The sequence below is a fragment of the Ambystoma mexicanum genome, chromosome 12 (genome assembly GCF_040938575.1).
Source record: "Ambystoma mexicanum isolate Mex_15411 chromosome 12, UKY_AmexF1_1, whole genome shotgun sequence".
Taxonomy (NCBI): Eukaryota; Metazoa; Chordata; class Amphibia; order Caudata; family Ambystomatidae; genus Ambystoma; species Ambystoma mexicanum.
This window is the reverse complement of record NC_090936.1, coordinates 232203822-232230625: the sequence shown is the minus strand read 5'-3', so window position 1 is coordinate 232230625 and position 26804 is coordinate 232203822. Positions and strand designations below refer to the sequence as shown.

At 44.4% G+C, this 26804-nt stretch overlaps 1 protein-coding gene across 1 annotated transcript in view; it reads right to left on the bottom strand.

Annotated features, from left to right (window-relative positions):
• BPGM (bisphosphoglycerate mutase) overlaps positions 1-19260 on the bottom strand; it is a 488122-nt gene extending 468862 nt beyond the window's left edge. Inside the window, exon 1 of the mRNA XM_069628347.1 lies at positions 19062-19260. The gene's annotated coding sequence lies outside the window, so the exon portion shown is untranslated. The remainder of the gene's footprint in view (positions 1-19061) is intronic.
• Between the last annotated feature and the right edge of the window lie 7544 nt (positions 19261-26804).

Here is a 26804-nt window from a genome sequence, read left to right as displayed (position 1 = left end):
AAGGGACTGTCATAAGGATGTGGTTGACAGGTTAACCAGAGGGGTGACTGAAGAAGGATGGGGAAGCCTACCATCCCCTCCTACGAAATTCATGACAAGGACGAAGGCCAGAAAACACTGTAATCAACACTGTAATCAACCATTCTATTTCGGACGAATCCTCAATGGACCCATGATTGATAAATATGTTGAGTGGTATCCCCTTAGCCAGTCCTATTGGCAAAGGATCATACAGACCTATCCATGCGTGGATGTAGAGCCACAGGTCGTAATTAAGGATACCTCTATTGACAGCCTCGACTAAGCACCAAGGAGCCATGTTGCAGGTGTCGTTAAGAGACATCACGGCAGAGTTAGACATGAAGCACATGTGCCAATCCGCACTTCGGGGGACACACACACACACACACACACACACACACACACACACACATGAACACATGAACACAAGCGTACAGTACCATAGTTAGTGGACAGATACATAGGCATACTGTCATTGCTTTCATTATTTTGCCATTAGCCAAATGCAACAACGCAGAAACGCAAGGCACAAGAGGTCCTGAGAACAGCTTGCAGATGCACATGCAAATAACCCTAAGGAACAGCAAGAGCACCTATGGGACCTGACAGAACCAAGTGTAACTAACTTATGGAAATGCAGTATAGCATGGACACTGTAGAAACCGCATTATAAGGCTTGGAAAATTACAGCAGGCCTCGAGCCTCAGACAAGCTGGGTTGATTCAGGCCGCCAGACACAGACAGCAACAAGCATGCAACAAGTGTTGCGCTGATCAGGAGAGAACTCATGAGCTAAGGCGGTACACACAACTTACAATGCATACACAGTCATTCTTGTTACCTTGAATAGGTACACAGAGAGCCGAGAACCTTTGCAGTCCCAGGCCTGGGGACGTCAGCTCTAGCCAACCAGAGTTTAGCATTCTAGGGGTGGGTAGCAACGAGTAAGAACCAATGGTAAATCCACCACACTGCAACATTGTTATAGACTTGGGGATGGACCAGGCCAGCCACCCAGCACGCAATGAGTAACATCTATATAGTCTGCTATAAGAATTATAGCTGCAAGGGTTAAATTCAAGACCCTCTGCATTGTCCACAAGGCCTTCTGCGGCCTGGGTCCACAATACCTTCAACTCTCCCTTCGGAAATAACTTCCTACTCTAGCAATTTGCTCCTCCAACTCCCTCAGGGTCAGTCACTTCTCCAAGCAACGAGTTGGTTGTAGATCGCCTTTCTTCGGCTGAGGCCGCCTTCTGGAACAGCCTCCCTGCCTCTCTGAACTTGAGAACCATCTTCGGTTCCGGAAACACCTCAAGACCTTACTCTTTGCTTCCGCCTTCTCTCCTCCTCTCCCTGCTGATCTCTGTCTGTTGCTGCACTGGGCACATGGCTACCCTCTGAATTTGGGCCCATATCCCTGTCCACCCAGCTACACAACCGCAAAGCCTTCTGGCAATCCTTGCACTTGGGTCTGTATTTACAACCATAAAGTTCTTTACCTGCACTTACTAGACACCTGCTGTCTGTGCTCAATTCTTGCACTTGCCACCTGCAGAGCGCACTACCTGTTTTTGATCACGTGTTCAGCACTTTTCATTTCTCCCCTGTCCCTTGCATTTTCCCCTTCCCTCTCCCCTGCACTTGCGTGTCCTCCGTGTCACTGGGCCTAGTAAGATCGCCGTTTTGTCCTCCCTTGCCTCGTCGCGCCTTGAAACACTTCTGCATGGGCGCGATATATACATAAAAATATATCATATATTCGGTAGTCGAATACTCAATACTCAATTCTGTGGCCCGATAGGTTTTCTGGAGAAGGGCCCAATTTGTGGCGTCATGCTGATGACATATTGCATTAAAACCGGCCCGCAAGCCAAGGAGGAGCGAGATGTGCATGGATGTTTTCTGTTCCTGTGCTGATCCCTGTTGGTTTTGTCTGAAATAAACCACAATTTAGCGACTCTAGATAATGATATTGCTGGCCTGGGTGGTTGTGGGGGGCAAGTGGTATTTGCTATAGCTAACCTTCCAATAAACACGGTGGGACCGGAACGGGTATAAAATAACAGCATCTATGAAAGAGGCCAAATAATCCTAATCCCGAAACTGGGGAAAGATCCAGCTAAATATGGATCATATCGCCCGATTGAGTTTATGAACACAGATGCAAAAATATACAGAAACATGCTCGCAAACCAGCTTGTGGGCCTCATGCTCAATATCATCCACCCTGACCAGACGGGATGCATAAGAGTGACAAACCCATGATAACATCCAGTGAATTTGCAACTGAATTGAAAAAGTGGAAGAGAGGACGCGGCTGTATTGTTGTCATTAGATGCCGAAAAGGCATTTGATTGCATGGAATGGTCCTTTTTATTTAATACCCTACAAGCTATGGGTTTTGTTCCTAAATACATAGCTTGTCGCTAACCATGTGAATCCTTCAGCCAGATTGCTCATAAATGGTCAACTATCGCTGCAGGTCTCCCTTCGAAGAGGTACGACACAGGGGTACCCCTTTCCCCTTTTCATTATGCAATACACCATTATTATCACTGCTTCGTCAATCAGAAGCAATAGACGGCACATCTTTTTCGGGGGGATATTCATAAACTGATGGCATAATCAGATGATATGCTCCTTACACTCATTAATACGGGTGCCTCACTAACGCAGCACTCAATCAATTGGAAAGGTTTGGTAGAGCCTTAAAATGAACATTACAGAATCTGAAATCTTAAACCACGTGCTCAAACTTGGCGAATTATCCAAAGCAATGGAGGTGACGATGCTGCGTTGGCTCCGAATGGGCATTCGGTTTTAGGAGTAAATATCACACGGTCACGGTGTATTTGTTTCAGGTTCTCCCGATCAGAGTCCCGGCTTCCTTTTTTCGCACATTACAAAAAATTATATTGAATTTTATATGGAAAAACAAATCTCCTTGTATAATGCTTCCCCCCAAATTGAGGAGGGGGTTGGCCTCCCCAATTTCAGAGAAGATTATCACGCAGTGCTGCTGCAAGTGATAAAAGATTGGTTTAGGGAAGACACAAATTAGAGATGGAGACAGATGGAAAAGGCAGTAGCGGGCCCCAGAATGGGAGAGAAGTTATGGATGCCTAGAATAGACAAACCACGGAACATACATCATAGTGAGATCACTAGGGTGGTGGAGGACATATAGGATCAGCCTATCCATCAACATCATTTTAGTTAATTTCCCTGCCCCTTTAACCCTTACTGATACTGTATATGTATCGCACTCATACACAAGTTTTTCAGAGCGCGAACCCACAGGTTACCCGAGGAGTACCTGCTAGCTCTTTCCCCGAGTGGAAATGAGAAGGATGTACAAAGTTCTGCGACATGTTTTTTGCGGCAGGATATAAAATCCTTTTCTATATCCAAAGAGGAGCTCGTCCTCCAGGAGAGCTAGCGTTTTCAATACTTTCAAGTTTGCCACAGACTGGTGGCCCCATCCAACAAGTCAGCGGCCATCCAACAAGTCAGCGGCTTTAAGAACACCCACACCATTTGAGCAATTCCGGACTTCCAGCTCGGGAGATAAACATTTGATTTCTAAATTATAAGCTCTTAACTGACAAACCCCCACTAAGCTCCCCTAAATATCAACTGGCATGTGCAAAAACCTTGGCGTTCATGCCAACAGAAGAATCATGGTCCCGCCTCTGGTCAGACGTCCAGAGAATGACTAGGTCCATACAGATTAAGGAATTTTGGTTCAAACTGATCTTCCACTGGCACTATGCCCCTGAACATTTACATAAAATTGATCCATCTGTTCTGGTATCTTGTTGGATGTGGGGCAGAGGAGATTGGTTTTATGTATGGTGGTCGTGCCCCAAATTTCTCCAATTCTGGAAGAAAGTGCAAAGAAATCTGAGGATAATGTTTGCTTTCATGACGGAGAAAGCTGTCGGGGAAAATCTTTTAGGCTTGCCACAACAGGACAAACTCTGGCCGAAATACAAGAGGAAGGTATTCTAGATTCCCCATTTGGCCGCCATACTGGTAGTGGCCCAGAAATGGAAAATCGACAGACCCTCCACATAAAAGACTGGTATCATATACTATGGAACTTTGTATCTCTGAAATGGATCACCTATACGAAAAGGGGATCAGGCCAAATTCTCAATGGACTGGGCACCAATTCTGAACTTCCTTCATGGGGACTACAAACTGTCTGCAGAACTTACGTATATTGGATATACTTGGAGCGTTGCAATAGGCTCGACATACTGTGTACATGGGATGGTGGGTTTCTTTTTGGATTATTTCTGTATATTTGGAAACCCATTAAAAAAAAAATTTTTAAAAAAAACTTGAAAATGTTACTCTCAAAAAATACTCCATTGGGAAAGGGGCTTATTTGCTTAGTCAGTAAATATAGCTGTACACCCAACTTTAAAAAAACTGCGAGTAAAATACTCGCATTTCAAAATCTTACCTGAAGCACTGCTTAAAGAGGTAACCGGATAGCAAAAATTCTGGTTTGTGAATCCCTTCTGGTTCACTGCCCCATCACCCACTCTAACCACCATGGTCTTTATCCACCTCTCAACCCAGGATTCATGGATTAAGTCACAGACAAAACTGCAAACTAAGCACTGGAATAAAATAAGAGCATCTCAATATCGTAGCGCAATTTCAATGTCTGCAAAATCCAGAGCACCAACCTTACAGTCACAACCCGGTCATCAAAACAAAAGCCCTACACCTCAAGAAACTAATCAAAAGAGCGTCATACACAGAAAGCCATACATCTAAAATGTTGTACAATGAGGATCAGAAAAAGTGTCCCTTTCGCTCTTCTGACCGTAGGGCAAGAAGCTCACCATTCCCTTCATCATTTTCACCGCTCTATGTCATTTTGTCGCAGGGATTTGGCTGAAGACCACTTCATCCAATTTCTTTTTATGTATTTTACAGCAAAATAAATGCATGGGGAGACCTCCCACACACACCCTGACACTTCTAAATACATAAACACAACCCGCGCCCCCTTATCCACAACGTTCAGTAAAATATTTGATGAAATTGGATAATTCGATGTTCACATGCTCCTAAACCTTACCAACACAGAAGAAAGCACTGCCAACAGCTCAGAGCATTGGAAAATGTCAACATAATGGACCTAAATGCAGCCCAGGACAACTCCGAGCCAATCCCCTGCTAAGAGGAACATGGGTTTTGGGGCCAGCCCAACGCACCTACTGCCGCCATCCATGTGCAACCTGCAGGTTACTGTGACAAAATACTTACTCCTGCAGTATGGGGATAAGAAGTGGTTTCTAAACTCAAACTAAGCCCCACACTACTATTAAACCAACAGGGATCTCAGTCATAAAGATCAAACTGAATGGTATAGACCTCCATTGCCTCAAGTAGCATGGCATGAGAGCAGCCTACATGTTAGTTCTAACACAATACGTGTGCTGTGTCTCCATGAACAATAATACAGAACATACGCCCAAACCTGGCAGCTTCCAAAGCTCCACTGTGATCGATACGAGGGAAGTAATGGCGACTGTCAGGTGGAGTTATGAAAAAGAAGGTTAGCAGTAGCATAGAACCTGAAGGGCTGATAGTGGCTGCCCAAGCTTTCAGCAACTCTTCTTCCAACAACAACCTCCCACCCACAAGTATCAGAACTTACTAGCTCAAACACTATTCGCAGGTGATTTGCAAGGCTGCTAAACCACGTATGCCGAAGTGAGGGGGGGGGGGGGTGGGCGTTCGCGCAAATCTGGTGGTGTCCCAAGCAGTCAGTCCTTTAATTGGAGGGGAATACCCAGTTACCACCAGATTGTACAGAATAAATATAACGAGAGAGAAACCAGGTTTGGAAACACAAACTAAGTCCCAGAAAAAATAAAAGGGTCACCTCGGAGGGAGAAGAAGGATGAGGCTTCTAGAACAGAAACCTTTTGATGAGAACTATTCACGGGATATTATCAAAGTCTGGGAAACTCTCTACCAGCACGAACACAGCCCACTGACTTGTTCTTGGGTGGATGGCCGCGGGGAGAGTCTCAACCAAGTCTTTAGCTCACTGTTCTTTTCACAGAAAAGAAATGTCCCCGCATATCAGTCTTTGTCCTACCCAGGGGCAGTCCAGCACCGAGATGCTAGGCAATTCTCCTCTGACCAAGAGTACTACAGCAATCCCAGACACGTGTTTCAGCCTAGTTGGGCATCATCAGTGAGGTGAAGCTGTGCCTCTCTAAGAGCAGCGAGCAAGGGGTCCACATCTGGATCGCCCTGGTAACTTAGGGTGAGACCCAATGTTACTTGGTATGCAATGGAAAATTTCTGCTCTGTAAAAGGGACAGTGAGCTAAAGACTTGGTAGAGTCTCACCCAGGGGTTATTCACCCAAGAACAGGTTAATGGACTGTGTTCGTGCTGGTAAAGAAATTCCCAGACACCCCCCCCTGTTTTATATTATCAAATTAGTCGTCATGAAGTCTATTAGCAAGAAAAAGTCTGCTCTCAACATAGCGTATATTTGGGTTCCTGGAGAGTTGCAAAGATGCTGGTCTCTGGACACGCATCTCCATTTTGTACTCGTCCCTCGGTTTCCTGTTGCAGGTAGGACTCTGGATACCCAACTTTTCCTGTACACCACCTTCCTGCATGCATAATTCTATGAACAAGATACTGAAGTGGGCTCCGGTCCCAATTTCCTCCCAGGCACCATACCACTGCAACCTGCCATTTTCACCACCCTCCCACGCCCCCACTGCAGGTAGGTGGAGGAGTCGTTCCTGGTTCAAACTGTGGTAATTTCCTAACACTGTACCATTCAAAAAAAGGGTGTGGAGCAGCATGGAAGCATCCAAAAAAAATAAACGATAATGCAGTAAATACCAAAATAAAAGAAGGGTTCAATAAAAAGACTTTAAACAGTGAAATTATTAGAAACACTAACAACCTACACCAGTAAAGAAATGAATGTAGATTTGGGAGAAAAAGGCACTCTGGATATTCAAGACTAGCGGTCTGCAAGTAAACAGTGCTGCAGAAGAATCAACAAGTTCAAGAATGCGCCTTGAAGGTAGAACAAGCCAAGGGGGTAGAACCTCTGTAAAATACCTTATCGTCTTCTGTTAGGAGCTCAAAAGAGTCGATCTGGGTTTCTGGCTGTTTCCAGTGCGTTGAATCTGGTTCAAGTCAGTCAAACTGGTTCGATAGGATTCAGCAACACAGTGCAATTTAACAAGCGGCAACGGCTCGATGAAGATTGGGACGAGCAGCATTGTTAACATCCACACAGTTGAACAGTTCCCCTGGGCCAGGAGTAAAAGTGGTAATTCGAATGGACCACTGAGCTGGCTTTAACAAAACAGTGCCAACCAGCAAGAGACAGCGGCACAAGGAAGCTTGGGAACGGCAGTTGATGCGCATGTCATCGTAGTTTCACCTCACTGATGATGCCCAACAAGGCTGAAACACGTGTATGGGGTTGCTGATGGTACTCTTGTTCAGAGAGGAATTGCCAAAGCATTTCAGTGCTGGACTGCCCGTGTGGGCGGGACAAAGTCTGATATGCAAAATGGATATTTCCCATCTGTGAAGGTACAGCGAGCAAAAAGCAATGGCTGCGAACTCTCAATGTGGTTAATAACCAATGAACAGGTTATCATGCCTTGTTCTTTTGAGAGAGGGGCGCCTGCTACCTTTTTTGTAGTTCGAAAAAGTGCCTGCATTGGTCTGAAACATAGAAACAACTCTATTGTGTATTTGAAGAGACTAGAAGGCGTTTGTACCAGCAAGAAATTGCAGAGAGCACCAAAGGCAGGACGGCTGCTAGACCATTTGCTGGGTCTCTTAGGAAAGGCAAGTCAGTCTTCTCCCTTTCAAAATCAGAAAGATTGCCATTGACAATTGAAGGAATTGCAACTTCAGCAGGCAGAGTCCGGTCTTTTCAACAACCGGTCCATTCAAATGTTCCACTGAAGTTGTTGGTTAGGTCTGTACCCTGCTTGGAAATCCTTTTCTTCACCCTAATGGCTGGGGACTTGTCTTTCTTTGCTCAGACAAGATTTGACTGATATGTAGTAAAACGCTTCAAGAAAAATTGTTCCACAAAGTAAAAACAAACATTTTTTTAAAAATAATTTTAAAAAATGATGATTCAATTAAGAAGGGGTCCCACCACCTTATTCATTTTACCACAACTGAGCATATTGAAGATCGCTAGACCCTTTAACTGTGAAGAGGTCCTTCCTCCTAGTTACACTATACCTCCCTCTTGTCTGCAGAGATCAAAAGGACTACAGAAATTACCTCCCTGGTGCGATTGCCTTATTGTGTTGCAGATGTCCCTTTGAAGCTCTCAGCCTGCAACCCAACCATGGAATAGGTATGTCCTGCTTTTCCAGGAAGATTACAAGCCTTCCGAGCAGAGTTCAAAGCTCTTTGGGGGCTGGTCCACCATTTGTTGTATGTGGGTCTCCCAAGACCGGCTGCAATACATAAATGCACTGCTGCTGCATGGGTCACAGGCAACCCACTGATAACAAAATGATATTGGAGTTGAACTGTATTTCTTCAGAGGCCGCCATCTCAAACTATATGGTTTTAACCAAAGTTGTGCCACCATGCCACGAAAATATGCAGTTATATATAGCTTGAATCGTGCCACTTAATTCCAATAGCCATGGGCTGCCGTCATTTGATTCCAACGCGATTTCAGGAATAAATGTCACTCTGTAATGGTCATATTGTGGATGCTGGTGTGTCAGTAGACTGGGCCCAGCAAAGTACACGTGATAAGTAAACCTTTTTAAATTTTATTTCTATATTTTTTTTATTTAGTATTATACAATCATTTTATTGACTTGTAATACTAATTTCAATCACCAGTCAATTTTCATCAATTGCATTAAAATAGCAGTCATATCATTTAAGATTCAACAATTAAAATAATTTCATACCTTTTCCGCCGTAACAAGGCAAGATAAATCATACACGCCTCATGATTTCCACTTAAAAATAGTGTCCATAAATCATGAGCATCAATTGATGTATTAGACCCCATAGTGATCAAGGCTTTTGATCTCAACAAGGACATAGCATAACATTTGGTCAATAAATGGCAAGTAGATTCCAATTCCTGGGCACCACAAAATCTACATAGCCTGGTAACACTTTTCTCATTAGATCAACGACCAGTGATTTCCAGAGATTTAACTGCCTTAAATTTCATGCTCAGGTAACCCCATACCAAAATGATGGCCAGCAAAATTATTGATGTATCGGGGGATTGTCAGTCTTTCAAGGATGTATGGACAGTAATCAAAAGCTGGGGGGTTAGTAGCCAAGTTAACTATCAAAGAATATGTAGTGTAGGCCTCAAGTGTCGTCCTTAGATACTGCTTATATGATAAGGGCATAGCAGTAGAAACGTTCGTAAACCAGAGCACCATGTATCATATAGAGGGGATATGTGGCCTAATGTCGAGGATTTCGTGTAAGGTAAAGCAGTAGAAAAAACCCTATATATGATTCCCATCAATGAGTTTGTATCAGAATTAGCCAACTTCCAATATAGAGTAAGAGATGACAGTACTATTCGGCAAGTAATCGGTAGAATGTCAAATTCCAAATAGGGCATTTCAGATTAAACAAATGCCGGCAGTCCAAGTAGCCTCTTTAAAGAGGAATACCAATTTGTAGTTTTGCTTCCATCGCATAGTGAGCCCAAACCTCAGTGCCATAGCCGAGCATGGATGTCATTTTCATAAAACATATCTTCAAAAAAAGCTTCCACGGAAAATCCACCTCCTTTTATCGTGAATGAGCAGGGAGCAACAGTAACTTGGGCACAACCCAGCTTCAATTTAGAAAGATGATCAGCACTCTTCATGTTAGAATTAAATACCACTCAAAGAGAAGCGTACTGGTTGACAACATTTCGATGTTAACTCCATTTAAAAACACCAACCAATGGGTTTCCCTTGTTTGCGGGAAGATTTGAACACCATGATCTTCGTTTTATCGGTGTTCAGTTTCAAGGAATTATTCTTAGAAAAACATGTAGCCATTCTAGTGCATGCTGTAGTCCCGGTGGAGTGAGGTCTAAGACAATATCGTCTGCGTACCCAAACCACTGGATAGCTTTGGCACCTACCTTTAGGGGATTCCATCTAGAGTCATTGAGATAGTTCCCCAGATCAGAAAGGTACAGATTAATGTTGCAGCCAGCCTGCAACTCTGCTTCAGGCCCGTTCTGGTCTTAATCCAGGTAGTAGTTCCGGTGGTCAGTGATTTTTTCGAAAAAATAGTGTCGAAAAAAAAAAAATGTCGAATTCCGTTTTTTTTTTAAATTATTTATTTTGGGGTTCGTGATTAAAAAAAAAATGGGTAAAACAAAAAAAAAAAATTTTTTTTAAAAAAAGGGGGGGTTGGGGCAGGAACCCCCCCCCCCCCCATTTCGAAAATAAAAATGCATTAAAAAAAAAATTGACATTTTTTTGTTCGACATTTTCTTTTAGAAAAAAATGACGTGACATTATTGCTTTCTACATTATGACTATAAACTAGTAGTTCCCCCATCATGCTCAAGCCTCACTTTAACTTGTGTTTCATGATGTAGTAGAATGATCATCTTCAGCAACACCTGGGGAATCCCCCAGTGGTTCAGTTTCCCCCCCACAGCTTAGCTCGGTTCAGTGTCAAATGCCACACTACACCTCCTTGATAGCGCTTCCCACGCCTCATAAATTTCCTCTCCCCGCTTTCCCCCTTTCCGTGGCTTCCTCGCCTCCCTCTTCTGCCCCCTCCATGGCTATCTTGCCTTCCCCCTCCCCTCTCGGGCACCCTCTAAACCTCCGAAGGGCATACCTCTGATCTGTACCCCTCCCCGGTAGTCCTTCAAAGACGGCAACTGTCGTGACTTGCTGCGTAGTGAAGAGTTAATGGGCCTCTGTCCACAAATCACCCACAGGGAGAGAGTAAAGGAACTCCCTGTGCAAACTTTGAGGCCACAGGTGGTTTGATGATTCGCCGGATCTGATGACGCCGAGAACCCCAGAGACTGTTAAAAGGAAGTTAGGGTTAGCACAGGCAAACACAGTACTTTGATATGAAAGAGTGTGCAAAACTTTCTTACCTAAGTCTAGCGGGATGGTGCTAGGGTGCCTGGGGTCAGATGCGAGGGAGCGTCAAAGATCCGGGCAGCCGTGTCCCAGATGGTAGGTACCGGCTGATACCTGTAGCCCTTCCGTAGCCGAAGGGAACTTGAAACTGATCACGAAGCCTATGGTCGGAAGATCAAAAGCCAGAAGGGGAAATCCGAAAGCAATCCGTTGAGTGTAGCAAAAAGTCCAGAGTACCAATATCCGTGCAGAGTTCCGAGCGACAGTATCCGTGGAGCAAGAAAGCCAATCCGTGGTTCGTAAGCCTGAGTCCAAAATCTGATACAGCAAACAACGTAAATCCTGAAAGCGCCAAACAGTTGTGAAACAGCTGTGAAGCGGTGAGCAACTCGAACTTCCCGGCTTTTACGTGCGCCGGGTCCCAGTCACGTGAGCGGAAACTTGAGCACGTGATCGGGAAGCCGTCGCGGAACCAGGAAGTAACCGCGATCGGGTGCTCCAGCCCGAACGCAGTCTCCACGGGAGTTGCCAATGGAAACGAGGCAACAAACCGGGCCGGCCTCTACGCACGGCCCGTATCCGCCGGTGATGACGACTCCGTCGCACCATAGGTGAAGGTATGGCTTGGGAGGCGGACTGTGACCCGGGGAGTCTAGCAGTGTGTGTCGGGGTATCAGGCAGTGTGGTGCGTAGTTGTGTAACTGATTTGTTGTGCATGACAGCAACCTTCTCCATATTGCCACTCTTACTCTCGCTCTGCTGTCAAACACTCCTCCGATATCTGCCGCCTTCTGGAAGAACTCAAACTCAATGTCCTCGGTCTCACCGAGACATGGTTCACGGCCAGCTCTGTCACCAGCTTCGACACGCTCCCACCCGACGGCTACAAGATCCTCTTCGCGCCCAGGTCCAACCGCTCTGGAGGGGGTGTTGCCCTAATCTTCCCTAAGTGGATTCCTGCCTCGGTCACTCCTGCTTAGTCCTAGTGCTCTTTTGAATTCCTCGTCTGTTAGCTCTCTCTTGCCTAGCCATTCCCTTACAGTGGCTACTATCTATCGGCCACCTGGTCAGATCTCCTCCTTCCTCTCTGAGTGGGCAAACCTCTCCTCTTCACTCCTGGCCTCGACCACCCAACTCCTCCTTCTCTGAAATTTCAACATTCACCTGGATGCCTTCTGTCCTTCCTCTGTACTCTTTCTCGACTTCTGCAACTCTCTCTCACTCACTATTCTCCCCTGTAGCCCGACTCACTCTCCAGGGCATACTCTGGATGTTCTGATCACAGCAGACCTTCCCCTCTATGATCCTCTCTCCACGCCGCTCTTCTGGAGTGATCACAGTCTCCTCTCCTCCCATCTTACCCTCCCTACTCTCAGGCCAAGCCACCTCCATCCCTGCCACCTACCTTCTCGGTCATCCGACCCATGAAGCATGTGTCAGCTGAGGCTTTTGCCACCACCTTCTCACCCCCCATCCCCCTTTGGCTGACTCCCACCCTGACACAGCCTTCTCCTTGCTCCACTCTGCTATCTCTGATACTCTTGATATCCCTGCCCCTGCATTGAGAATCTGCCTGAAGCCAAAAGCCAAGTGCAACTCTTGGTACGACTCAGACCTTGTCATCGTAAAACGTAAGTGTAGGGTGGCAGAGAGGAAATGGCATGCATCTTGTACATCCTCTGACAAACTATCCTGCCGCCTACTGCAAAGGCAATACCGGCTCTCTGTTCTAACCAAGAAGAGAGCCCATATCCAAGCATGCGTCTCTGCGGCATCTAACAACTCGGCTGAACTCTAAAATCTGCAAGGAACTGGCCAATCCTGCCGCAGTCTCTACCTCCCCTGTCCCTTCCCAGGCCCTCTGCACAGCACTGGCCTCTCATTTCGTCTCTAAAACTCTGGGCATCCTGCCCTCACTTTCCCCCTACTCCCTGCTTTTCCTCTGGCCCTCCTGCAACCACCCATCTTCCCCCCTTCTCTCCACAGACAAGGTTTCTAGACAAGTCCAATCTATGAAAGTCTTGTCGAAACAGGTTCACCCCTGTTCCTCCAAAACTATCAAGGACCGCATCGACTCCCTGGCTCCTGCCCTGGCTAATTTCTGCAATCACTCCTTGGCCACCCTCTTCTTAAAAAAAAAACCCTCTGCCGACCCCTCCTACCCGGCTAACCATCACCCAATCTCCATTACTCCATTCCTGGGCAAGCTTCTGGAGAAACTGGCCATCTCCCAGCTTAATCTCCACGCCGATTCTGTTGGTTGCCTTCATGGCCATCAGTCTGGCTTCAGAGCTGCCAGAAGCACGGAAACTGCTCTCCTCAACATCCGTGAAGACCTGCTCTTCAATCTTGACTCGAACACCCCTTGTGTCCTCAACTTGCTTGATCTCTCTTCTGCCTTTGACCCTGTCAACCATGCCATCCTGCTCAACCATCTCCGTGATAACCTGGGTATCACTGGTCAGGCTCTGGCGTGGCTAACTTCTTTCCTTTCCGACCGACCCTCCCAGGTCCAACTTGGGTCCTTCCTCTCCGATATCTTTTTCTCTACCTGTGGTATCCCCCAAGGATCTAACCTCTCTCCCTGGCAGTTCAACCAATACTTGGCACTCCTTGTCCACTGCATCGCCGCTCTCTGCCCCAATTTTCAGTGCTATGCGGATGATACCCAGTTCATCTTCAGGCTACCCTTGGCCTCCTCCTCTCCTTCCCTCATCTCTGACTGTCTGCAATCCAGGAGTGGTGTGCCACCAACGACCTCTGCCTTAATGCCAGTAAGACTGACATTCTACTCATCGGCACACCCACTCCCTCCTTCCCTGTAGCTCTCTGGCCGGCCTCTCTTGGCCCTCTCCCTGCAAGGCTAAAAACCTTGGTTCATCTTCGATTCCACACTTTCCTTCTCTCCTCACATCTCTGAAGTCTCTAAGAAGTCACACTACCAGTTGCACCTCCTCGGAGGTATTCTTCCTTTCCTCTCCTTCCCCCAGAAGCTCACCGTCTCCAGAGCCCTGGTTCTCTCTAGGCTGGACTATTGTAAAATCCTCTATCTAAATCTGCCTGCCTCTACTCTCCGCAAGTTATCCAGAACAGGACTGCGAGACTTTGGCCTTAAGCCCAGAGATCGTAATTCTCCAGGACTGATATCTCTGCACTGGCTCCCAGTGGCTGTGAGAATTAAGTTCAAAACCCTCTGCATGGTCCACAAGGCCTTCTGGGGCTTGGGGCCGAAATACCTTCAACTCTCTCTCTTCCCAATTATCTTCCTTCTCGAGCTCTTCGCTCATCTGCCTCCAACTCCCTCAGGGTCAGTCGCTTCTCAGCAGGGACCTCCCTCTGGAACAGCCTTCCTGTCACACCTCCCTTGTCATCTTCCGCCCCCTCGGCCCCTTCCCCCTTACCTGCCTGGCTGGGGCCTCGGCACTCGCACGGGCCGCGGATCCATTCCGCTTGGCCTTCGGTGGCACGTCGCCCCTTGTGGCGTCCTTGGCGCCTCCGTCGTCGCCTGTACTGGGGCTTGCCTTGGAGCTTGCGGGCGTGCAGGGGTGCCCTCCAACAACACGGGCACCCCAGGAACCCAGCGCCCCGCACCAGATGGTCACGTGAACAGATTAGCGGTCATGTGACCCAGAAGAAATACAAGACTGTCACGTGACCAGGTGGGCAGTCACGTGATCCAGAAAAGAGTCACGTGACCCGGAAAAGACACTTAAAAAGAGCGTTGGTCCGTTTCCTCATTGCTTCTCAGCTGTCTTTGCCGGCGAGTCGCTATCTGGACCTTTTCTTGTTGTAATCACGGATTTTTGGACCTTGTTTTTTACTTACCTGGATTGCTTTGGATTTGCCCATTTGAACTGTGTATTCTGGAACTGTACTGACCACTGAACTGCTACCTGGATTATCCTTTGGATTTTTTTGCCCTGGACATTTAGTTGTGGGTTTTCCACAACTTCTTGGAACATTTCTGGTACTACTGCTTTCCCAGATTCAAGTATTCATCCCAATCTCTGTAACCTTGACTGCCAGCATCCTGCCCTCTGTTCCGTCAGGCAGGAACAGTTAGGTCCCACGTTAGCACCTGTTATCCTTGGGGTAGGTGTTTATTATTCTCCTCTTCATCATTTTTTTATTGTGGTATTATTAGACTTGCATTCTAACCTTGCTTTTCTTTTCAGCCACCCGGGGACCCGGTGCTTCCTGTTCCTGCCCATCTCCTGCGGCCCCAATAACTGGTCAGCGAGTACTTTACTCTTCTCTGACTGGTGCTTGGGACGGGGCCATTATAATCTACGTAGACCTCAAGTCATAACACTTCCTGCCTCCCTGAAACTTGAGGAGAACCAGCTCTGGTTCCGGAAGCACCTCAAAACCTTCCCCTTTGCCTCTGCTTTCTCTCCCTCTCGCCCCCGATGAATTCCTGGCTGAAACTGCACTGGTTACCTGTTCACCCTTTCTAATCTAGGGCCCAGGCCCCGCCAGCTGCACACCTGCACTGCCTCCCTGGCAACCCCTGGGACTGTTTCCTGTATCCCTGCAGTCCACCTACCAGCACTGAAGTCAGCACTGAAGTCTGCACTTATTTCGCACTTGCCAACTTCTGGCCGTTTATTTTATTTATTCTACTATGCCATGTACTGCACTTTCACCCTCCTCTCCCCCACGCACTTTTTTCCTCTCCCTCCTTCCCATGCACTTGCGCGATTTGAGTGACACCTGGCCAACTAAGATCGTTGTCTGTCCTCCTTTGTGCCCCCTCCCTTGCCTCGTCGTGCCTTGAAACAGTTGTGTATTGGTGCGTTATAAATGCCATATCTTATCATACGCCACGTAAACAGGACTTTTTTTTAACAAACTAGGACTGCTGTACAATAGATGTCAACGCCAGCACATTTACAGAAGTAGAACAGCCTTTCCTAAAACCAGCCCGATTCCAAGGTATGAGGTTAGCTGATTCAGCCCAATCCACTAAATCATCAAGCAAGATCTTAGCATACAATTTCGCTGGGGCATCTAACATAGCCAATAGGCGATCATTCCTTAGATCATCAATTTAATTCCTTGGATCATCATTTTTATTTTTACATGGGGCATTGGAAAGCGAGGCCCGTTTAGAAGAGTTCACTTTTTGAAAGAGAAAATCAGCATCGTGAGGCACAGCAAAGCTTACGATTGCACACGTTCCCCGGTGGCATTCTGTCAGTCACACATCCAGTTCCTTGTGAGATACAGGTTGCCTTGAAATGTTGGGACCCTTAATCACATGGAGAAGGTGACCCATTTGATTTCCAGCACCAGTAGCTTATCAGCATGGACTCCTAGAATTAACTTTTTTCAGATAATTTGGGAGCAGAAAGAAAGCTTATGGATGAGGGTTACAGAGGCCTGAGTGCACAAAGCAAAGGCCCCAACTTTGAGTGTGGCTCCACCCCACCAGCCCCCCACGTCCTCCGACCCAATGGCCAGAAGTGACAGAAACACACACATGCAGCCAAAGTGTTAAGGACCTGGGAATCTTACTTAACAGACTCCCAGCCACAAATCTAGTTACTTGGCCAGGAAATGCCTATCAAACAGGACTATTTGTCAGATTAGGTCTTTCCTCACCTACAAATGCAAAGTACTTGACGTCATCTCCATTCTTCAGTCGAGCAGGGACTATACAAACATGATCTACCCAGGCCTTTCAGAATAATTTCTGAAAAGGATACAGAGAGTACAAAACAACAGTTGTGACTGGACAAGCCAGCATTACAAGCGCTACACTGGCAGCCAGTCACATTCAGGATTCAATTCAAAGACTTCACCATCATCCTGAAGCAGGTAAGAGTTCACCCAGAAGGAAGAAGAAAATAAACCTGACCCTTAAAAACAAGTATTGGCAAAGGTAATCGTATTGGCGTTTACTAATGTTCTTTGCATTTATGGGCAGCACGGTGCAAGGAGGAGAGTGCAACGTTTATAGGGTGTATGTGATAAGGGGCAAGGGTTTGCAAGAAAATGAGAAGGAAGGAGAATAGAGCAAGGGAGGAAACGACAGATGGTGCCATCGATGATGAGCAAGAGGAAATACGAGCGAGAAAGGTTGAAAGTGAGTGTATAAAATAAAGCGACAGCGTGAGATGAAGGATGAGAGGAGTTGGGGAGTGCGTGTGGGAGTAGACAGTTGCGGTAGGATAAGACTTAAAGCCACAATACTAAAAGCAGCATTTTTTCTGTTTGGGCTATTAGGTGTGGCAAGCGAAATCTATAGGACAAAATGACTGCATTAGAGTATAGATAGGGAGGAATGGCGCATGGGAAGGTACACAAAGCCTGCAGATGTTTGGTTTTGTCCCCACACATTGACTGCCAATGGTCATGCTAATCCCTATGGCCATTCCCACCGAGTTCCTGTCCCTTACAGCCCAAAACACCTCCTCATGGGAACTCTTTGAGCTTGCTCTATTCAAGCCTTACCATCAAATTGTGCACTGCAAGTGCCTGACGGAGGTTTTTTAAGCAGTCTTCTGAGAGTTAATAACTTAATTGGAGTTGTACACCCAACTACTGGTGTAATTTCCATGCCTGCCTTCAGCCACTCGAACTATAAGCATGCTGCATGTCCTTCACTGAAGTCCTATCAAAAACATACATTGGCAGAGCCAACTTTTTTGGCTTGTTTATAACTATCAGGCATTTGCCAGGGACTGCTATTAGATGCCCAGGTACTCACAACCATCTTGTTCCTGCTACCATCAATGACCAGTTAATACCACTATGGCTGCCATGCTACACAAAAGCCCAAACTGTTGGCATTGTCCAGTGCTTATCTAAATAGGATTGCTAAAATGTTGCTGCTTTGACAAGTGGGCGTGTACTTTTGGCTTTATGAGCGTACACAATAGCATTTACTGACATGTAATCGAAATACCTAAATACTGTGACAGCACTTAATACACGTAATGAGAAAATATCCAAGGATGACGTCAGCAGTTATTGTAGAACTTGTCAATGATTGTGAGTAAAGGTACTCCAGTTGAATGTTCGGGTTCGCATGTTTTTGTGTTTTATCGCTTATTATAAAAAGGCATTGCAATAACATGGAACGGTACCTCCTGATAACGATGATATTGCATTCGTATGTAATCGAGAAAACAGACACAAGATGTGCTTTGATAAATATACATATGGAATACGTGGTTTATAACACGTTTCTTAGCCCGTGGAAGTGCCATCATTTAAAACTATTATACCGTGAAGAAATCAGGGGTTGTGGGGGACGCTGGAGGATTACTCGAGCTGGACGCTGGCATTCTATAATTGGCATTAGAAAATGAAGTGGCATGCAGATCAGTGTAGTGGTAAAACACACACCGTCCAACAGCTTTTTTTGTGGGCGGTGTTAGTTACCATTTATTAAAATACGCAATAACCTGCTTTCAACCTATGAAAATACAGTTTCAGACAGGAGCACAATCCCCCAAAACACATTTGGAAACAAAACCAAAAAGCCGCCAAGCAAAGCTGAACAATGGACCAGGTTGATTGCTCCAGTGGTGGTCGGGGTCTCTACACCGCCCCCAATGCTATGAATAACGCAAGCTAGAGAGCCCATCCTGTGACCTCTGCAAGTCTGCGGTGGCAGGCGGTAAATACGCAATATTACGCTCGCTGCAGCCCGTCTATGAGGAGGGGACTAAGTCCTCCCACACCCCACCGCCTGGGTGCCTGCGACAGCTGCTGGCGTCAGGCACCGAGGCGCTGGCATGTGTACACAAACCCGGCCAGACAGCCCACCCCCGCCGCCTCTCTCCCTAACAGCAGAGTAAACGACCCAGGGGTCTCGAGGGGCTGAGCCAAGGAGACAGCGGGGGGGGGATGTGGTTGTGACCCTGCCCCCCACCCCCGCGCCCCAAAGTCAACGGAAGCTCACCTGCTCGAGACTGCGGCCGCAGCGGCCCCTTAGCCCCAGGTCTCGCGTCCTCTCTCTCTGCCACTGCCTCGCTTCCTCTCTGCTCGAGGATGCAGCCCATCAGCCGCCTTTTTTTTTTTTTTGCCTGCAAACTGAGGTCGTCACAGCTACAGGCACTGTGCACGACTCGACGATCATGACGCGGAACTCCTAGTTTCATGCTATGTGCATTCTGGCATGAATAATTTTGTTCACTTTAGGGTCAATTAATTTACTTTGTTGGTGCGTGGTGTAGTCTTCTTTTCAAGATGGGGGAAATTAACCTACTATCATACTGTTTTTGCTCAATATGTTTCTAACGACTCATGTTTGTTGTGCGATTTGTGCACTTGTCCAGTCATTAAAAAGACAGTATATTATTTAAGCATTTGCAAACTAAACGTTAACAGATATTTGTAATGGAGCTGGTAGGATAAGTGGTCAACTCAAGTGCCTAAATTGCGGACTGGATTTAAATCATGGTTTCACCTGCTAACCAAAGTGTGTGATTGTGGGAAAATTATGTATTCTCGGGAGGATAGCTCATTATGTATTGTCTCGGGAGGATAGCTCCGGGGCAACGTGCTCGTGAAGCAAGGCGACACAAAGCACCAGAGGTTCGATCCCGGTTCCGCGCTTAGAAATATTGCGTTATAAATAACCTATCATATTTTATATTCTCACTGTGCCTTATTGGCCAAAATGAAGAGTCCCTATAAGTGATTCAGTTGGTAGTGAATGCCAATCAAAACGGGCTCATTTACAGTTGACTACACTATAGTGTTGCACGATATATAATAATTATAGACGCCATTTATATTTACAAATGTAAGGCAGACAACCAGACACAGGAAAAGCAATCCTCTAAGGAAAAAAGGCTTGGTGCACCTCTTTGTAAGGAAAACACATTTATTTTATATACAAAAAGGAAAAAGGGGACAGAGGGTGCCATAGAACCCAACTGCCACGGAGCTCACCGGGTTAGTACAAAGCAGACCGGTCATTATAAGGCAAACCATTGTGACTTGTGACGCACACATATACAGTGTTCATCCCCCACCCTCATTGGCTACCACCTATATACATTCTACCAGTCCACTATGCAGAGGCGTAGCCAGGATTGTCTAACAAGTGGTGCCTGAGGCTAATGAAGTTGGGTCCACCGCAGTGACATTAACGTCTGTAAATGCTCACACAGTGCCACTGAGTGGGCTTTTACAGCTTTTGGGTTGGCCTTGCCCACTCAGGCCCTACCCTGTCTAAGCCTCTGCCCCATGGACCCTCGACCGACTGGCCTCATATAATCTACACCTGCCCTCTAACACGCTCTGCTCCATCACCTGGGTCCCCCGCTACCTGATTGGTGGGCCTCTAAGAATGTTACCCTCTCTATGGACCTAGTCAAATGATGTGCACCTGGTCATTAACATAGTCGAATTGGGTTGGAAAAAGGAGACGTGCACACCGCCTCTCAGTAAGTTAGCAATAGGATTAGAAATTGTATTCAAATGACGTATTAAAAATACGTGTTCACAAAATAAAATGTATTCTTGTTGTGATCATACGACACGTGTTTCGACCACAAAGGTCGGCCTCAAGGCTGGCCAGTACATTGTATTAGACAATGTATTGAAAACAAATAAAAATATGGTAAAGACATACTAATGAAAAAAGCATGAAAAACATACTGTCATCATATGATTTTGAAAACAAATAAACAAAACAGTGTCATGGTTTAGTTTGAAAGCAAGTGTCAGCAACAAATAAAATATAAAATTAGGTCATATGATTAGCATAGGAATTTTTTTTACCCAGGAATCACAATAGTACAAAGATATTTTGGATAAATAAAAGTGACATACCATAAACCAGATTGTAGATTCTCAGGGTATTGCAGAGAACGAACAAAACAATGAGAGCAAAATAAGAAAGGATTTTCAAAATCATGAGAATATTAGGTTACTACTGATCATTGGATAATTGTTTAGATATATCACCTCACTTGCCCCTATTCACTTATGGTGAAACATTATCATTGTCACAGATTTATTTTCTATGTGGTGCCTCTAATAGTTAATTGGTTCTATAATGATCAGTGATAAAGCGGAGCACAAGGTAAGAAGTTAGATTGGGCTTGAATAACATGATGGATGGGACCATGCAAATCATATATTGTGATGTTACAGTATCCTAAGGATACTTCCATCCATGTATCATGCACCAATCATCAAAAGTGCAAGCTTATCCTTGTTCTTAGAAAACCGGTATATTAACTTAGTAGAAAATGAGTATTTGTAGTAATTAGTACATTAACACATAGTGGTATGTGATCTGGTTATTCAGGTTAAAACAATGCAGAAAAATTGACAAAGTAAATCATACCATAAGTGACTGCCGTCACGTGAGTGATAAGCACAAAGTGATAATGTAGATAGTTTCTGTTTGTTAAAGGAGCATCTTGTGACTAACACATCGGAAAAGTGGGGGGGAAAAAACAAAATGAAAATCCCACTGAGCATAAGGAAATTAACTCTGATTACAAGTTAAATAAGGCGACACAATGTCAAAAATGGCCCCTCACCTTGTGTTGGAAGCTCGGATGGACACCGTTCATTCCGGGCCGCCCTATTACGACGTCTGCAGTGGGTCCCGCTAAGGAACGCCTGGTCATACCAGGCGTCCTTAGCAGGACCTGCTAGCAGACCAGGATGCTAACAGCGAGCCCGTCATTAACGGGCCCGTTGTTAGCATCCTCCCCATTCCCTTTGAGCCCTATGGCGGCTCAAATGGGAATGTACCGGGTCCGGGTCCCACGAAAGGGATTTACCGGGCCCTCCAAGGTCGGAATGGCCCGGTAAGTCCCCTTTTGCGGGACCAGGACCTAGTACCCAGTATGGGGGTAGCCATGCCGCTAAAAGCGGCATGGCTACCTCCATACTCGTAATGAGGCCCACTATATATCAAATGTTTGACGGATACCTTATCCCGATCATTAGTGGTGAAAAATCCTTGCCTGTTGAGTGTAAGGGATAATTATTCAATTCAATTCAATTCAATAATTATTGGGTCTGTAACGATCCAATGTTAAACTGAATAGGTATAAAAACTGGTTCTGTCATATTGCTGCCCAAGCTAATGTTAGATGTAATTCTGCAAAAAACACAGTGAAGGTATTCTTTCCTGAATGTGGTTCAAATGAATGTATAGCAAATACAAATTATTGATGCAAAAAAATAATATTAGCTACTTGGTGCTATAGTGTGGACAAATGATAGTAATCGTGACTTGTCAGTCATTGATAAAGTGACTGAAACGACAATCAGGGCCCGTGAAACCCTGTTGTGAGACTATCACTCACTGCAGTCTCCAAAAGGATGTGTAGTGAGATTAGCACTCAATGCAGTCTCCAAAAGTATGTGTATGTAGTTCACTCACCTCAAATGGCGTTTCCAACTTGCTGGTGTTAGATCCCTCCTAAAAGACTTGCTTAGTTAGAACTAACCCTCTTTTGTTGGTTCCGCAAGAAGGGCAGCCAAAAAAACACCAATATGAAACTAGTCAGATTTCGAAACCCCCTTGCATCAAATATTACAGTGCCAAATGTCACACCAGAGGCAAGACGGAGGGGTGGGGGGGAAGCGGAAGTGGAAGTTTGGACGAGGATTCCGATTGCTCTGGAATTCTGACCAGATCAAATGCCAAAAAACTGTGAAATGAATAAACCTAATCTAGTTGTTAATCTTTCTGACAGAATATTGAATGAAACTGAAATTAGAATTCTTAATAAAGGACTATCGTTTGCACCAAGTTCAAATACTGATTTTGCGAATTTTCAAATTGATGTGTTAGAAAACTCAAATAAAAAATATTTTTTGCAATTCAAGAACAAACTTACGTTCCGAAAACCACACTCGACCCCTTGAGCTCATACACAATGACAACCATTGCCAATACATAACTTCCATTTAAACAAGACACTGACAAAGATAAAGGTGACTTATGTAGAGAAATAGGCGTGAAAGCCAAACATTTAGAAATGGTTGAACTCAAACCAAGGTCCAAATTCACACCACAATTGGGGACTGAAAATGTCATTGAGCCCTTTCACAAGGCTTTGACTAAAGATATACATACATATCTATCTCAACAAACCACACAGCAAAAAGAGAGGGAGCAGGTCAAATCTAGACAAAGAAGAACAAAAAAAGATTTAGCTGGAGGCTGTACAATCACAATCAAGGAGGCAGATAAAGGAGGAAATGTTGTGATACTCACACCAAAGATTATATTAACATGGGCATTATCTATTTAGCCATCCCAGGTTGCTATAGACAACTTAGCGCGAATCCTACCAAGAGGGTCGTGCAAGATCTACAGGCAATAAGGATTCATGAATGGTACTCTTTGGGTTACCTGAGTGATGACGAGAAAAGATTTTTGACTATTAAAGAACCAATGATGCCAACCCTATATTTTCTCCCTCAAATACACAAACATTATGAAATCCTTCCAGAGGTAAGACCCATAATGTGTAGTATTGGTTGGGTGACACACGGCATCTCTAAGTATTTGGATGAGATTTTCAAACCACATGTACTGAAAATGAGATTATATTTAAGAGACAGCACAGAGGTGTTACCATTTCTTAAGTCCATTGAGTGGCAAGCTAATTTCCTTATAGCTACTCTTGATGTTACTGCTGTATATATGAGCATCAACCATGATTTAGCAATCAAAGCAGTTGAATACACTTTTTGGAATTCTTCCACTTCCTGCTATAGACATATTGAGATGCACAAATGTTTCTTAAGATTTACACTAACCAACAATGCATGTATTTTTAATGACACCTACTATATTCAATCAAAGGGGGTGGCAATGGAAGCCAAATGTGCACCATCTTTGGCCAATCTCTTTATGTCCCATTATGAGGAAACACATGTGCTGAACAATGAGGATTTCTCTTGTAATCTTATTGCTTGGAAACGCTACAAAGATGATATTTTAATGATTTGCAAGGGTCACAGGAGTCCTTTGAAACCTTTGTAATGTATGCTAACACAAATGATTTTGGTATCAATCTAACAGGAAATGCAAGTATGACACACATTCATTTCCTTGACCTACATATTTTCATTGAGAATGGCAGGAAACCAAAACTTTTACAAAACCTACAGAGGTTAATTCTGTTTTACATGCAAAAAGTTGTCATCAACAATCAACTATTGACAATATACCTGGAGGCGAGTTTTACAGGGCTAGGTGTAACTGCGGTAACTGCACTGATTTTGCACACAAATGTGTGGCACTCCCACAACGTTTTGAAGAAAGAGGGTACAAATCAGATAAAATAAGGAGAGCATTCAATAAATACCAGACTGTGAAACAATCAGATTTCTTAGAACAAAGGGTTAAAGATACCAAACCGGCGAGAAATGTAGGCATCATCACTCCGTTTTCTAAAGAGTCTCCTACCCTGTATAAACTTGTTTCCAGACATTGGCATATTCATCGTCTGGATACTGATCTACTTCCTTTTCTTTCTGAAGAACCTAAATTTATATATACCAAAGCTCATACTATCAAGAACAAACTGAGTCCTTCTGTTCTTAATAGTATCATTTTCAATCCACCCAGGGACTGTAACTGGCTCAAACCTGCGACAGGTTTCCACAAATGTGGGAACTGTAGGTAATGCAAATTTGCATATAAAGATTGTCAAGAATTCACAGATGCTACAGGCATATCTGTTAGAATCACGGACTTTATCAACTGCAAAATCACTTTTGTTGTCTACACTCTGATAGGTGTATGCGGTAGACCGTATATAGGCAGTACTATCAGACAATTACGTGTACGAATAAGAGAACATTTGGCCAACCTGAACAGTACTGATCCAAGATTACCTCTTGCTATGCATTGGTAACTCAACCACCAATTGGCGGACAAATCAGATTTGCGATTTGTGGGACTAATGCTAGCGAAAAAGGGGAAGAGGGATAACATAAAATTGAAACTCAGACAAATGGAATGCAAACTGATTTGTTTTTTACGTTGTACCATTAATGGTCTGAACACAGACCACAAAATGAACATTTTCCTGTAAAATAATGCATATCACTTTATGCCAGATGGGGCAATTAAAAAAATGTATTCTGCTTATGGCATCAGCAATTAATTGTTTTCGACTGCTACTATATTTGTTCAGTTCAACAAGATTGGTTAAATACGCCTCACTTGTTACCACCATTTCTGTAACATTCACATTTTACATACAATTTGTGTAACATAATGTCACATAAGTCTCTGATACTTATTCATTCATACATGTTTCAATGATGAAGAGTGTAGTATAGTCCCCCATCATCAAAGTCGCACCTTAGGCACAACATCCCTCTTGTTTCACAGAATATGACAATATATGTTCAAACCATAATGATGCGCAAGCTAATATGGGCATTCTTCTTAGACAAAAGGGCTGACTACACTCAAATGGACCATCCATATATAAATCAGCTCAATGCTTAAAAAGTGATGCTTAATCATATGTAATGTTTATTTAGCAATCGACTTCTATTTCCTCTTAGACCGGGGTTATTCATAAATGCCTTACTTTAAAGAATAACCAGCGAGGCTCAGCTATGTGTAATGTTTACTCAGCAACCCACTTCCATTTCATCTTACACCGGGACATTATTCCTGTACTCTATTATAGACCTCAACTGTACTTTGTCCAATCACATAATAAACACCACTAACAGTAGCAAATTCTGCTTAATCCATTATAATACATAAATGAATAATATGTTAATGAATTTTGACAATCCTGTGTTATTTTGCATTGGACTATTCTCTCAAAAGTTATAATTTGCAGGTTAAACATTTTATGTTCAATCTTAACATATTACAATTTATCTCATTTTCAATTCTAAATATATCTCTAAGTATCATCACTTGTGACGTTTTGTTTCCCAATTAGTCACATGTTCGAATACGCACAATGTCATCATGTAAACAAGTCACATCACGCAACGTGTAATTTGCTTTCCGTTACAGTGTGGAACCTACAATAGAGGGCTAGTTCTAACTAAGCGAGTCTTTTAGGAGGGATCTAACCCCAGCAAGTTGGAAACGTCATTTGAGGTGAGTGAACTATACATCCTTTTGGAGACTGCAGTGAGTGCTAATCTCACTACACATCCTTTTGGAGACTGGGGTGAGTGATAGTCTCAAAATAGGGTTTCACAAGCACTGATTATCGTTTCCGTCACTTTATCAATGACTGACAAGTCACGTTTACTATCATTTGTCCACACTATAGCACCAAATCCCTAATATTATTTTTTTGCATCAATAATTCGCATTTGCTATACATTCATTTAAGCCACAATCAGGAAAGGATAATTTCATCATGTTTTTTGCAGAATTTCATCTAATATTAGCTTGGGCAGCAATATGACAGAACCAGGTTTATACCTATTCAGTTTAACATTGGATCGTTACAGACCCAATTATTATCCCTTACACTCAACAGGCAGGGATTTTTCACCACTAATGATCGGCATAAGGTATCCATGAAACATTTCATACGCAGTGACTCAAAAGTATCCATCCGATCTTCCAACACAAGGTGAGGGGCCATTTTTGAAATGATGTTCCCTTATTTAACTTGTAATCAGAATTAATTTCCTTATGCTCAGTGGGATTTTCATTTTGTGTCCCCCC